This window comes from Rattus norvegicus, chromosome 3 (assembly GCF_036323735.1).
Source record: "Rattus norvegicus strain BN/NHsdMcwi chromosome 3, GRCr8, whole genome shotgun sequence".
Classification (NCBI taxonomy): domain Eukaryota; kingdom Metazoa; phylum Chordata; class Mammalia; order Rodentia; family Muridae; genus Rattus; species Rattus norvegicus.
The window spans coordinates 50087008-50101302 of NC_086021.1; positions in this window are offsets into that span (position 1 = coordinate 50087008).

Sequence of the window (14295 nt, forward strand, 5' to 3'; positions counted from 1 at the left end):
TAGCTTCAGTTAACTCTGGTTGTCCGTGTATTAAGCTGTTTGAAGCTGGTTTGAAGATGCACATCAGCATACCTCTGACAGGTATTTTCACATATCATTTATAGCCTTTTCTCCATTGCTACTGCGGTAGCTTCTCCCTTACACTGCCTATCACAGATGCTGAGGTATCTGTTATAATTGCTCACTTGCCACAAAATGCAAGTGTGTGTGTGTGTGTGTGTGTGTGTGTGTGTGTTGTTTATGGGAACATTCCCTTGTCTTTAGGTAGAACACATAATTTTAAGACAGCATATAATATGATGGCAGCATATGCTTATGAACTGAAATGTTTTATCCAGGAAGGATTTTAAACAGTATTTACAGAAATGTAGTGACAGCTTCTTTACTGTTTAATGGGAGCATGAGTTGGACGGGAAGTACTTATTAGGAAATAAATATTCCTTTTCAGAGCGGGATACAGATTATTCTTACCTGAGTAAGTTGGGACTCCAGATGGTCTCTCTGAAAGGAAGTATACTGTTCTTCAGCTCAGATCATTTTTAGAGTATGTTTGAGAAGCCTGACCTTCATGGCAGATTTTGTATTTGTTGAAATATCATTACCACAAAGAAAAACTCCCTGTGTGTACCCACAAATGATACTCGAGACTAGTTCAGTAAGGATCAAGGACAAAGCAGGAGACTAATAACATGGCTTCACCATCAGAGGTGCTTGCACATAGCCCTGATGCTTTGATTCCGTCCATGGTGATTCTAAAATTGCGAGAGAAATGACTCCCAATAATTTTTCTATGACTGCTGCACACATGCCTGGGACAATTATGACCACATAAGTGTGTGCATGTGAGTGCTCGAGTGCGCGCGCACACACACACACACACACAAACACACACACACACACACACAGAGAGAGAGAGAGAGAGAGAGAGAGAGAGAGAGAGAGAGAGAGAGAGAGAGAATTGGAGTTATCCTACACAGAAGATATTGCTCTTGCCAAAAACCACAAGTTGTCAAATATAAAGCCCAGTGCAAAGAATAGGATGTCTTCCCTTAAGGTTTTGTTCAGTTGTGCCCTAAGGAGCCCATACAGCCTGTTGCCATTGAATTTGGTTATCTACTAAAACTTGATGGTAAGACTCCATTGTTGAAGATTCTCCATACTTTTGCCACAGGATGTGGAGAAATCAATGGAGTTATTAGGAAGTTTCCTCCTTGTTGGCAAGCATTTATAGTACTGGGCAGTGCTACAGAGTCTGTGAATGAAAATAATCATTAGCAATCTTACCCAGCTTTGAACTCTGTGACCTACAATAATGTCTGGTATGCAAACATATGCCATAGATGCAATAGTGATACTAGTATTAGAGGAACAACCGACTGTATTCTGATGGCATCTAAGACTTGTTCTATGGGGGAAAGGAATGGCTGGAATTGTAAATCTCAACAAGAACCCATTGTTGAGCTTACAGTCTCTAGGGCTGAACCTACAACTATTATTCTGCTAAGTGGATATAGCATCAATCCTGCAAATCCATATCTTTATATACAATTAATGCTTCTCTCATTTCTCTCCATAGAAGTTGCTTTGTGTAGCAAGACAGTGGTTGATGCACAATCTCACAGTTGATCAATATACAGAGAATAAGTGTCACCACAGCGTTCAGACACAAAGGGCTCATTACTCTTCCCAAGGCTTAGTGACCATTGTGGAAGAAAACCCAGGAAGATGGTAAAAGCCAAAGATTGGTGAGAACCATAGTGGAATAGTGTCTTCTCAACATGATATACTATTACACCTATGAACTCACAGTAGTAGCTGTGGTTACCTGCACAAGATCTGTACCAGATCAAGCCAGTTAATATTCTTGTACAGAGGCAGTTGGACTCTGGAGACTACCACTAGCTGAGAAGGTACTGAAACTTGATAGCTTCTAGGAGGAGAGTTGACTTTCTATAAGGTGGCCCCTGTTAGATTGATCACTATCCAGAGAATGGCCACACTCTCATGAGTATATGGACAGCCCAAATTGGATTTAGTTTTTTTGTTATTATTTTGTTTTGTTTTTGGGGGGAATGTTAAAAGGTACTAAGGAGGTGGAGGTGGATGTGGGAAGAGATAGGGTGAAGAATGGGGGTAAGTACATTGTATGGAATTCTCTGAGATGTAATAAAACATGATGCCAACACAAAAGCCAACACAAAAGAATAGTGGAGAAGCAGAAGGGTGGCACAGGACAGTTTCTTAAGTGATTAGATCAGTAAGATTACAAATTTAAGGTCTACTTACATTGAGTTTAAGACATTGGTGAATGACTATCTCAAAATAACAAGTCAAAGAAGGACTCAGGAGTAGAGTACTTACTTGCTTGGCATATGAAAAGCCCTACATTCGAGGTCCTGTATTCAATATCTAGATACATTTAGGTCTATATTTATGCATATCTTCCTATAGTATGTATAAATAGGAGAGAGTCATGATTAAGGATCCTCAGTCCCTGAACACATGGATGAAAAGATATCAAACCTGTGGTAGGAATTAATCTTTGGGCATTAATACAGGATGATTATACTGTCACATCTTTCTGGATAGAATTAAGACTCAAAGAATTCTATATTCCACTCTGATTTCATGTAGCCATGTCAGTCATATTTATCTATGATCTTTTTATTTTTATAAAGAAGCAACACTTGTGAATCAATATCTGGCTTTAATTGGACATTTTTCTGGTTCCCAGAGTGACAAATTAGGAAAGCATGAACTACTAATTGTGATGCATTATCTGGCTAGAATATGTCTTCTCTACTCTTGTCCTTGATGAGTTTCTACTCATATACTAAGTCTTCTTTTATGATGCCGCCTCAACATTCCAGCTAAATTAACTTATCCTCCATTTGAAATCCTTAATGTATTGTACAGAATTTTTTTATAGCAGTCAATAGGGTTTTGTAATATTTGCTTGGACCTGAACTTTGTTGCATAAATATGAAACCAATAAATCATATATGTGGGTTGTCTAGTTTGAACTTGTGGTTTGATAAAAATGTCCAGATTTGTTTAATTCTTTTAGCTCCAACCAATATCTCTTATCACATTTTATATCCACTCACAACTGAATAGGGAATGTCATGTGTAATGACTGGTATTTGTTGTCAATTTAACTAGATTAAGAGATTTTAGGAATGGCAAAACATTCTTTTGTGTGCACTTCTCGAGAGGATTTATACATGGAACTCTGCCCTTAGGAGAAAAACCCTTTATGGTTGTAGATAGCTCTTCTGTGTAGGTGCCTGGTGATAGTTAAATGGAAGGAAGGTAGAGGAAGGCAGAGTGAGTGCGACCCTGAATTCTGTCTTTCTGAGTGAGTGTGTGCAGGCCGCAGACGCTGGGTTTGGTCATCATATCAGACTATGCTTTCCTTAACCTTTCAATGTGGATTCAACACCCATGATCACTCAGGCAATATCCATGACTTTAGTCCCTTAATAGGGACTGTTGAGACACCTAGTTTCTTGCATTGGTCAATTGCTATGTTCTCTGCCTCTAAGTACAGATGACTACTGCTGACCTACCCAACACCTATCATGTAGGCCAATCAAACAAATCCCCTTCTTGTACTTGTGTTCTATTAATTCTGCTTTTCTAACACAATCACTAGACGTCTAATGATTCATCCCGTAACACTTTGTGATGTCTTTAACTTCTCAAAGGAAATAACAGGGCAATTAGTAACATCTTATGACTGTCACATTGCATAAAGTTGTAGTTCTTGTTAGCTCCAGCGGAGTTTAAGTAAAATCTGAAAACTGAGATAAGGGAAAGTAACCCAGTGGGGTGATGCAGACTCTGGTGAGAAAGGCTGGATCTGAGACTGACAGAGCAGAAGGTCAAAAATACATCTAGAGCCAAGGTTAACATCTAGTGCTTGAACCGAAAAGATCTTGACATGAGATAGTGTCATGCAGTGCCTTATTTGTTGGTGTCTCATTATTTTCTGTTCTAATCAAGTAACTATGATCATTTGCCATTTGGCTTTTGAACTTTTGTTTGTCATTTGTCTGTTTAATTCATTTTGATTACCTGCTGCATACCAGGACATGTAAACATACTATTGTAAACATAGATATACCCCCTAGTCTTGTCGGGTAGTCTAGGTAGCCAGAAATGGCAGACCCAGTGAGGTGAACATATATAAGTTCAATGGTATTGTTGTGTGCTCCTCTTCCTCAGTGCCATTCACCATTCTCATGCAGACTTAAGAAGTTTCGGGCCAGAAAGAAAAGAAAATGATTGTGAACAGAGTCGGGTTTATAAAGTTCATAAAACTCGAAAGCAAAACAAAGCAAGATAAGCCAAACCTTCTTTCCTTAAAATGTAAAGTAAGTGAATCTTCTGTGTTCTCTTGGTTTTGAGTGACACTGCCTGGAAGGATGAGTGGTGTAACTGGTGTCGTAGTGGTCTGTTCTGGAGACAGGGGAGGGCCCGGGACTTGTCTGCCCTGTGGGAGTTGATGCATCATGTGGATGTGGGAGGGATGATGATCCTGTGTTTCTCAGGCAGCATTAGCCACTTGAAGAAATTTGATTGAGAAAGTGGTGTAGGGTGTTAAAAATCTCACTGCTTAGTTTATTACAGTGGCTGGGCAGAGCCCAGAGATAAATTGTTATTCTGAAGTTTGAGCTTTAAAAGCAAGCTAAGGGGCAAGAGACACTTTTCTCACTGCCTTGTTCCTTCATCCCTCAGCCTCACCTTGCATTAGAAGCTCTACCTGAAGGGAAGCTTTGTTGGGCAAGGTATGCTTCCTCTCCAGCTAAAAGTGACCTTTAATTCTTACCGCAACATAAAAATTGCCAGCGCAGGGCAATCCATTTATGTGAGAAAGTCACTGGATTTTGTTCAGAGCCACCCTGTGGTAGTTTTGATAGCCCAGGAGCCACTGTGTTTAAATAATTAATGAATTAGAGTGCGACTGGGGAGCATAGAGAGGTCCAGGTACAGGAATTGGTACACCCTGGTACCCAGAGACAGATCAAACAGGATGGAGTATAAGGTGTTACAGAATCAGTTGAAAGGCCGCAGCAGTCTTTCTGTTGATAAGGATGAAATACTATATTTTTATGTTTTCTGAGTCTAGGCACTTTGGTTTGATATTAATTATGTGGTCCCGTGTCATTTTGATGTTGTCTACTAATTCCTGCCTCTGAAGGACTTTTACTGCCATTTCTAACTCTTTCTAAATTGGAGATTGAATGTCATGACACAGGCTTTCGTTTATCAGATGTGTAGGATCATCGCGGGTTTAATCTAAACGCAGACTGACTTCTCACCACACCATCGTTTGACACACAGGTTCTAGTGTAACTAAATACAACTGTATTGAAACCAGTCACACCCAGTTTTCTTAATGGCATCTGTGACTGATTTGCATGGAAAAAGTAGAATTATTAGTTGCCAACGAAATTGTTTGGCTTGTAGAAATCTAAGGTATTGAGTATCTGCACTTAATAGATGAAAACTATCTAGGTGTGCTCTGTGGCCTGAGTATGAGGAGAAGTGTATTCTTGTAGCTGGGTAGAGAGAGGACACTGGCAGATACCTTGCCCTGGAAGGACAAAAGTGCAAGAAGAAAACAAAGAGGGCGGAAGAGACGGCTCCGTCATTCACAGCACACAGTGCTCTCAGAGAGCATCGGAGTTTGATTCCTAGTATTAGCACGGGCAGGTCTTCGATGACCTGTTTCTCCAATTATAGGTGTTCTGATGTCCTTTTCTGACCTCTGTGGACATTGTCCTCATGTTCAAAAACCACACACACACACACACACACACACACACACACACACACACACACGCAGACACACAGTTAAAAATAATTTCTAAAAAGTTAGAAAAAGCGAAACAAAGGAGAGTTACAACTCAAACTGGAATAACCTACCACACATCTGGGCTCTAAAGACATTTCTGAAAAATCACAGTACACTTACGGATTCTCAGGAAAAAAAAACAACTTTCTCTCTCATATGTTTCTCATGTTTTGCAGAGGGCTTTTAAATTTTATTTTTTAAACATGCCTGTGAATTAGCGAGTGGTCCACATATACCTGTAGATCCTTTTGTTCCCACTAGGCTACTAACAAACAAACAAACAAACAAACAAACAAACAAACAAACCTTTAATATTGACATTCATAGAAAATGACAGCACTGGGCAGATTGCTTAGATGTGCTTCTTTCTGAGCTTCTTTTGGGGAGAAACTGAGTAAAACTAATAGTGCTAACGAGTGATAAGGCTATCCACAGTTCAGCCACAACTCCAGGGTTGGAGTTGTTAATATTAATTTGGATAGCCAATATGAACATACTTTCAAAAACACTCCTGGCTACTGTTATTATTTAATTTCCTAGTGGAGTAGTGTGGTGAAAGTGGCCTTTGAATCACTGAGACTTGGATTTTTATATCCTACAGACACATTGCTTGCGTGTCCATAGTAAGTGATCATTTTTAAATGCTCCTTTTCTCTCTAAGGAGAAGAGAACAAATGATCTCCATTTTATGGGACTCTTGGGAGGTGAGCTTGCAAGGCTGTGGCCACACTTAGTGTCTCTCAGTCATTGATATTAACAAACCTTGTCCTTAGAAGGGGCAAGAACGAAATATCACATACATGATCATTATATATTACCTATCAGAAGCCCCATTTATCCCCAATAAGAACTTTCAGCACAAAGTCCACTAAATCTGACTGGTCATAAAAATCACCTCTAAGTGTCTTAGGATGCAGACCTTCTACTCTCACACTCCCCTATGAGTAAGAAGCATTGAGAAGAGCTATGCACAACCTCATGAGAAATAACAACAGACCCTACCCCACACCCAGGTATGGAAGCCATCAAACTCCTTAGAATTATAAATTTATTCTAACAAACACATGAGACTCCTGTGCTCCAAAGAAAGCCTCTTTTTGGTACACAGTCTAAGCAGAATGAATGAAGGTATCCTTCATAAGTTAATGTTTTATAAAACGAAAAGTTGGGTGGTTTATAAACATCTATACGGCAAGCTGCCCGTTGTGTATTCTATACTACCTTTTAATTAAAACCAGAATCAGCCTTTCAGTATGTTACACCCCAAAACTTCCTTTCGGTTAGGATTGAGATTTCCTTTTAATTTTTTTTTCCTCAAGTTCTGTTTTTACTTCATCGAGGCATTGCTTCTCATTCCACGTTCGACGCCAGCCCTCATGTTTCCGAGACTGGAGCTAAGAGCAATCTTATTGAGAAGAGAGAAACATTTAGAATAATAGGAGTTGTTGTATGCACAGTAACAAATGAAATACATCTTTGGTAAATAACTCCCACCAGAAATCTTATATTCCGGGCCTCTACGCATATACCTTCATATAACAACTTTTGCGTTCGTAAAACATTCATTGAAGGCAGCTCTGCAGTTTTATAGAAAAACAACGTGCCAGGGATGCGAGAATCTTGCCAGTTCTGTGAAAAATGACACCAATTAAAGCTTAAATTGCTTGTTTTCTCATAAGGTACATATTTTCATAACTTTGAAATCAAATAATTGCTGCTTTTATATTAAATACAATAAAACAAAGAGGATGCTACTTTAGAGGAACTGCTACAAGCATTTTAATATAATTTTCCCACCATTTAAAGTCACAAAATATGGAAAACAAGTCAAGTATGCAAAGTTCCAAAGAGATAGAGAAACTCCTTCAGATTATTGCACCATTTGTCTTTTGTGTCAGGAAATATGTGTATGATTTCATTGTTTGATTAAATGCCAAAAAAAGGCACATCGCTCTTATCTAACTGATTACAGATTTCATTCATATGAAAAAGTATGCTAATGCTTTACCATTAGGAATATTTTTTTCTCTCTTTTTCTTTTTCATTTTGAAAGCATGCGATTTCTAAAAAATAAAAATAAAAAAATAAATAAAAAAAACCCCAAACCCATCAGAACAAAACACAAAACTTTTAACTTCATAGGCTTGATTTCCTGAGCCTGCTTTAAACAGCGCAAAGCACTCAAGTGTAACCCCAATGCAGCCAAGTCCCTAATGATTTTGTGTGTGCAAGGTGAGCAGAAATATATCTCTGTCCGGCTAGCGTGGGTATTTATAGATGCCAATGTGTAAGTTCTAAAGTATAACAATCTTCAAAAATATCAGAGAGAGTGGTTTATCACGTTGAGTCACCTAAAAGCAAAAAAAAAAAAAAAAAAAAAAAATTGATGTGTGTCACAAGGGCATTACTAATCCTAGAGGAAAATAGAATTTAAAATCTGAATCATCTGTGTCAGGAGACTGTATATGCTGTTTTAATAACATATAGTAATTATATGATAATTATTTGGTATATATTTATATACACAAAGCTTTCATTAAGCAGACATATTCTTGTTGTCACAGACAACCTAAAATACTAATTACCAAGCTCGTGATGTTTATTAAAGCAAGAGTATAAAACACTGTCCCACTGATGCTTTTGTTTGTTTCTAGGGGTGTCTGAATGACAGCTCTGGTTTCAGAGAGAGAGATACCATGTGCTTTTTATGGCATAAACTAGCTGTCTGCATTAATAATAAGCTTGTGCAGAAGCCAATTTGAGGCTACATCGAGGGATTTCAAGGTCATTTGCCAATGGCCTGGCCTCCATTAACTTCTTCAGTAGAAGTCCCAATGATCCTTATTTTGGCCTTGAGTGTGGGTTATCAAAATCACCCCTCTTAATATTTCCACATAAATAGCTTGTTTCCTTAAATAGTCATTATGTTCTGTGGGGACAGCTTCTGAAAGCTTTTCAGTTCAATAGAAAAAAAATGCATCTGAAAAAGTCTGTTATTTTAAAATATATCTATATTTGGAAAAAGAAAAAATTTTAAAATGCTTTGAGTATTTAATTAGAAGACATTAAAGGCAGCTAAGTATCCTCCTTGTCATGAGTAGCATGAAGTGATATAAAACAGTAGATTACGGGCTGTCAGACTGGTAAAAGTCAATTAAGGAATGTAGAATATGCCATTATTCTAGGTCCGTGTTCACAGGGTGGATTTTTTTTTTTTATAAATGCCTTTCAATTGTTTAATTTACAAACTAAAAATTTTGTATTTGTCCCCAGAATGTCACTTCCTTTACATTCTCTTTTGAAAATCCCCCCCACCCAATAAATTGTTGTTATTTACTTTAAAAATGTATAAATGAAGAAGTTTTAGGATGGAGGGTTTTGATGAGATATATGAGAAAGGCAGAAGAGGACCAGGTCTTATTTATTGTGTTATTTAAACCTGAGTTACATTACACCATCTTATATTTAAGAGGCAGCCTGCTAATGCAAGCAAGGGTGTCTCCTGCAACGAGACAGAGATTAATGCCATGTGTACCAATGATGCTCCCACCACAATTCAGAGTTCTGTGGCGCCATGACGCCCCTGTTTTATATGGTGGTTTGCCAAGAGAAAATTACTTAAACCAATTGTGAATGCATTCCTTTTTTTTTTTTTGCTTTTTATACAACCGCATTTATGTAAGTAAATAGTATAATGAATATTTCTGAAATGATCCATCATTTTGAATTCACCTAGTTTGTATAAATTGCAACGCATTGGTTTTTTTTTTCTTTTTTTTTTTCCTCTTGCAAGACTTTCACATGGGAATGTTCAGTTTTTCTCCCCACTATGAAAAAAAATTTCTCATAGACAACCAACCACAACTGGAATAGATTCTTTTAAACATATTGTAATGTGAGAATTTTCTTCAGCTGTACAGTGTTTTCTTCTTTAAATTGGAAGCCGTTGTTCCTCAGAACCAAGATGACATCGTGATGCATGATGTGCTAGGCACTCGCATGGAGAAACCGATATGCTTCAAATACAGATCCAATATGGAAATGCTATGTGGCATTTGAAGCTCCTTTAGTAGTTCAGGTCTGCAGAGTGGATAACTAGAAGTACCTGTTGCACATCCATATGGGGCTGAAAATTTAGAAGACTGAATTTGCACGTATTTTCAGTTTTTTTTGTTTTTTTTGTTTTTTGTTTTGTTTTTTTTTTTTTTTGCTAAAGATGGCAAATTTAGCAATCATTAACTTTGGAACGGTAATGTGTGTGTGTATACATATATATTTACATGTATATATATACATGTATATATATATATATATATATATATATATATATATATATGATATACCAAAAAACTATCACTTCCTACAGGCACCAGTTAGTCCAGTTTAATCATGAACAGTACAGAAGACAGAGTGTGGAAACAGAATAGTACTTTGTTTATCCTCAGAGAGCAGCTTTCCCCGAGAAAAGCAGAGCTGGGATCGTTTACAGGAGGTTTTGGTGAACAAACTTTCTGGATTCATTCATTGTATTTTTCTGAAGGGTGATTCAGTTTTGCCGTACAATGGAATTGGGCACACAAGCACACATTCATAAGCACTAAGCAAGTGTTGGCTGTTGTGGCTTTTAATAACGGCATTAAATGAACATGTAAAAACTTAAAGAAAATTTAATTCATGATTCATATTTGGGATTTGAACAACACGTTGGATCCCTTTCTCTTTGCCCTTCAGAGTGAGTCTGCTTTATCATTTAGTGTCTAGTTTTTGTTTTTTATGAATGACGGGATGTTTCATTTGTATATAAGGCACTTCACATAAAAGAGCTGGTACCATGGTTAGCATGGACTAGGTCCTCCTGCACTCGACCCATTGTCTCATTTGCTTCCTGTTCCTTACCTCTTACTTCAGACCAGCAAGAAGTGAGTAAATGAAGTTTTACTGTTAACTTGAGCCTAAGTGATTGTGGGAAACAGGCAAATCAGCTGATATTTGAGACATAGCATTTTGCTATTGAGAGAAAAAATTGATTCATTATCAACCAAAATAATCCAATTATTTAAAGGAACCGACGACTATTGTTGAGTCTACATCCTGGCTACTCAGAGACACACAGAGATATGCTTCGGGGGGGCTCACTGTTGCATTTCTCTCTGTTCAACTGATTTCCCCTTCATTGGTCATTGATTTTTTAAAGACCTTTTCACCTTAATCATATATTACACTGGCTATATGGCAATCGTACTTTCATATAAAAACCAACACTGCTAAAGATATTTGTTGAACACCCAATGTGCTTCATTCCCAATGTGAGGAACTCTTAGCATATCACTGTAAATCTCAAGCCTCTGTCTTTTGAGAACTCAGAGTGTACTTGAGGACTCTATACCAAGGGAGAGCAGAGGTTGCAGAGGACTGACTGCCCTGTCTGGCCCCAGTGGGTGAGCCTAGTCCTGTAGAGACTTGGTGTTCTGGAGGGGGGGCACCCTCTCAGAGGGCAGGGGGAAGTGGTGGGAAGCTCTAGGAGGGGAGACCTGGAGGGGACAACATTTGGAATATAAATAAAAAATAATTAATTAAAAACATTCTAAGTGATATGGAATAGTGAAAGCTGACAAACTTGCCTAGATTGCTCTTTCACAATTCTAAACATGATTTTCATCTCTGTGCCACTCTTATTTCAAGAGATTTGATATATCAGGGTGGGGAAGTCCTTAAGGGGCCCCACCCACTCAGAGGAGAAGCGGGGAAGGGAAAGGGTTGTAGGAAGGGGTGATTGGGAGAGGCAGAGTGAACAGGATATAAAGTGAATAAGTAAAAATAATAAAAATAATAAAAACTCTAAACACACAAAGGTTGGCAAAATCGTTGTGGGGTCCTAATTAACAATATATTTGCATATGAATAGAAAATCCGTATGTTCACTGGAGCATCAAGTATAAGCCAGCTATCCATAAATACAAATCAAGGGTGAAACTATGTAGCCCATACTCTGGAAGTGCACCCATATAGATTCTTTTCGTTCATTCAACACTAAAACTCCAGAGTTTCTTACCAAGCCAATCTTGATGTTTCGCATGATGTATAGCTTTACGTGATGGTGGTTTGGCTACAATCTTTATCACGTGCTGGCCTTCATATTCATCTTGATATGTCCTGTTTTCTAGCAAAGCATGTTGTTTAACAGTTATGTGAAAGCCAATGACGTAACTGAAAGGAGGCAGTATTCTGGATTCCTCAGTAGATCAGTGAGTGGGCTGAGGCCAGGCTGTCTGATTCCAGTTCCATCACGGTCACTAAATGAACATATAGTACACATCTTCAGTATTATTGTACTGCAAAATGAAGTTTCATTGGTCAAACCATAATGCTTGCGACCCTGCTGGATCACCTTTGAACTTCTAGAGCAGTCATACTGATGAGACGGTCTCAGCAGTTGCCAACCAGGCTTCCAAAATGCAACATTGTTTATTGGGTGTGAGGCTTTCCGAGTGAGCTCACCACAGATGATCAGCCCCTCTGTCTTTTACCAGCAGTAAACATCTCATGGCAGTGAGAAGTGGCTGGACCCTCTGAGCGTGAATCACAGCTCTTAGCTCCAGAGGGTTCTGTTTTGTTCCCACCATTTGTCGCCAGCTTTTAGCTGCCGATCTGTGCAGCATCTGCTTAAAGGGAAGGTGTGCACAGCTGATGTAGGACCAGGGTCTCTCTATAACTGAAATCTACATATAAAAGCATCTTGCCTTTCAAAGTCTCTGGCGGATTAACATTTTATTCCTTGTGATATACAACTCAGCAGTTTGAACTAAACTGCTCTTTGGAGAATGTCTTTAGAAGTTTCGGGATCGTGCCACGTGCTCTGTAAACATGAATTTCCCCAGATTTGCACAGGTCATGGATCTAATCTACGACCCCGTGTCATGATAATTTTGGCAACGTTTCCATGCCCACGTTTTGGTTCATCCTCTCCGCTCGTGTGGACCACTTCAGAGTTGGCTCACCAACTGAGCCTGGTCCTGCCTCTTTTCTGTGAAAGTAAACATTTCATCAAATAAAAACAGTTTTCCGACTAGGGTTTCCTTGGCAAGAGATGAAAGCTTTCCTGTTATGTAATTAAGGCAGAGACAACTATAGATACACTCAAAAATCCTTAAAATGTTCACTCTTATCACAGCCCTTTTTGGGCCTCTCTGGAGCCAAAGACATCGTCCCTTCTGTGTGGACTTTAACAACTTGGAAATTTCATCCATTTGCCTTGGTTTTTCTTACACTTCATGTCAAGTACTCCATTGTTATCCTTAAATTTCCTATTGGTGTACTAGTATTTTTATTTAAAGTAGAAATTTGCTGAAGGCATCATAAACCGTCTTTCTCAGTGTCCAGCTCCCTACTTGGCACCACGATTTATCATCTCACTTATTTCGTCATGGTTCATCATTAAGGAATCTGAAACACTCAGGTAACTAGTCATTCTGGTACCCTTCCTACTTCTCCTCCCTTCAAAGTGTTTATAGAAGTAATTAAACTCAAATTGTATCCAAGGCAATGTGCGGTCGCTATTAAAAGGTTATAAATATTTTTTCCTGACACTAGTATAAACCCACTGTGTTTCCTGTGTCAAGCAAGTATCCTGACCCTGTGATCCATCCCCAGACCTGCTGAGTAATTTCAAGGTGTATGTCTACCACAGACGCATAGGAAAGCATGCCTCTGGGAAGGACAAAAAGGCAGAGAGCTCCAATTCCAGTCTAGGTAGTTTCCACAGCATTTTCTATATCTGGCTGCCAAACATGTTGGAAAAGGAGTCCACCAAGGGAGCAGAGACAGTGGAGAGATCAGCCTGGAGAGGATGGGGTAGGGTGCTACAAGTCAGGATGAGCAGACGTTTCTAGCTCAGCAAAATGATGAAGACTTACTGCACACGGCAGTTAATAAATAAAGTAGGTGTGATGAACAGCTCCCGCTCAGTTACACAGGGAGGATAAGGACACAGCGGTGTCCAGAAGAAACGTGTAAAAGCTTCCCAAGGGACCATGCCCATCTCCTTCCATTATCATGGCATTTGTTTTTGAATGGAGAACTTGCAGTTATAACGATCAGAAGAGTCCTCAGAACTCTGACAAGAGGGATTCTTGGTTCTTTTTTTTTCTTTTTCTCTTTCTTTTTCTTTTTTCTTTCTTTTTTTTTTGGATGGACTTTGAGGGCAACTTCAAACTATATCTTCTGGGTGGAGGATATAGTTTAACCTGGCCACGCAGATTGTGTGGCTTAGGTAAAATGCATTGAGAGTTTTTCTTCCTAAAACTTGGGGCTAGATGATGGCTCTCACCCTGTATTGAGGCTCTAACCATTAGGACATACACACACACACACACACACACACACACACGGCTCAGTTTATATAATGTTGCTTTTATGTTGGTTTTCAGGGCTGACCA